This window comes from Mus pahari, chromosome 4 (genome assembly GCF_900095145.1).
Source record: "Mus pahari chromosome 4, PAHARI_EIJ_v1.1, whole genome shotgun sequence".
Lineage (NCBI taxonomy): Eukaryota > Metazoa > Chordata > Mammalia > Rodentia > Muridae > Mus > Mus pahari.
In genome coordinates this window covers 88,844,390-88,846,162 of record NC_034593.1, presented here as the reverse complement: position 1 = coordinate 88,846,162, position 1,773 = coordinate 88,844,390, and the positions used below count along the sequence as shown (strand labels likewise).

The window sequence follows — 1,773 nt, the reverse complement described above, 5'->3', positions numbered from 1 at the left end:
AGTGACTGACTGCCATTTCTAACATGTATGGGGGAGGCAGCTACTTCTTTAGAAGGATNAAAAGAATGAAGCCAGCACAGATCGATGAGCACCTGGGATCCGAGGGATGGAGGACACTTCATGCCTCGATTACCACACCCTAATTCTGGCATTTGCTAAAGCCCACTGATTCTGATGCTTTGAGGAGCATGTTTCTTCTTGTTCTTCTTGTTCTTGTTCTTCTTGTTGTTCTTGTTCTTCTTGTTCTTGTTCTTCTTCTTGTTCTTGTTCTTCTTCTTGTTCTTCTTGTTCTTGTTCTTCTTCTTGTTCTTCTTCTTCTTCTTGTTCTTCTTCTTGTTCTTCTTCTTGTTCTTCTTGTTCTTGTTCTTGTCAGAAGGTGCATTTCCTCTTTTCTGAGAAACTGGGTCACTCGGGGATATTATACAAAGGCACAAGCAATGTAGCTACTAAGTAACTTGGTGGCTGAAAGTCTAGAAAGAAAGTGCAAACAGGTCAAATTCTAAAGCCAGAGTTGCGTGGATAATGTCAGACTAAGAGCTCCAAAGTCCAAAGAAGGATTGGCAGAGCTTTCTGTTGTTAAACAAACACAAAGGCATTTCAGGGTCTCTTGAACCACATTTTTTTCCTCTTGGAAACACATTCATTTTGTTGCATTTCACTGATGTTTTAGTCACTTTTTAATTCTGCAGAAGCCATGCTCAGCCATTAGGTCATAGTGTGTTAATACCCGAAAGAAAGTTCTTGAGCATAGAAATGCATCCAGATGTCAACACATTAATTATTATTCTTGCTTCAGAGGTTCCATGGTAAGTACTGCTGAATACTGACAAACTATCAACTTTTGAAAGTTTTGTGTTGAAATTTTGTAATAAGAATAAAGCAATACAAGAGCCTAATCAAAATAGAGACATAACTCTTTTTTATGAAGATCTTTAAAATAACCTCTAGGCATGAATAATCAATTGATCTATTTTAATATTTAGTAAATGTCAGGGCACTTTTCTGAAGCAGGGGAGAGAGAGAGAGAGAGAGAGAGAGAGAGAGAGAGAGAGAGAGAGAGACTAGCTAGGCAGAGTCAAGGCAAGTCAGGATCTATTGGCAGGTTTCCCAGCCTGCTGAGGCATGGAACAGTAAGAGGAGGTACACTTGAGGCTTTCAAGGGGCTGCAGATTCTATTGACCTTGATGGAAGGAACAGGGAGGCTTTTGGGTGGGAACAGATGTCTTACGTGTATATTTCAGCAATGTTTCAGTTAGCTTGTGACTTTGCCGCCACAGAACTGTGAGGTATGAAAGGGCTAAGAAAAATAAACTCAAGGCTGGCAATGGTATTGACCTGCGGTCCTCCCATTATCTGTCTCTTGCATCTTCTTTGCACATTTCCTATCTTTAATCCTCCATCCCCCTCAGAGGCTGTTTGACTTCCTGCCAACAGGCAGATACAAGTAAAGAATACAATAACTCTTAATTATTATAATATAATAGCCATATTTAATATTTAAGTATATAACTGTACATTTAAAAATATAAAATTACAAAAAGATACTGTTAGCCCTATTAACCCTAGAAATGGGGCTAATCATTTACACTGCTGGAATAGTATAGACTTTTACTCAACAGAAAGAGTGAGCTTGTGTTCTTGGTCAACTAGAAGGAGAAATTCTGAGCAATTGGATGTGGACTGCTTCTTCCCTTTTCCTACCACGGCTTACCTTAGGTCTGCACCCCTCCTTTCCTTGAAGTTCTCATTTTTTTTTTTTTTTTTTTTTTTTTT

The 1,773-nt window shown here is 38.8% G+C and overlaps 1 long non-coding RNA gene across 2 annotated transcripts in view; it reads left to right on the top strand.

Moving 5' to 3' along the window:
* The first annotated feature begins 677 nt into the window (after nucleotides 1–677).
* The window catches only part of LOC115063852, a 29,804-nt gene continuing 28,708 nt past the window's right edge, over nucleotides 678–1,773 (top strand). For both annotated transcript variants that reach the window (XR_003843723.1, XR_003843722.1), the window contains exon 1: nucleotides 678–806. This is a non-coding gene — a long non-coding RNA (uncharacterized LOC115063852). The remainder of the gene's footprint in view (nucleotides 807–1,773) is intronic.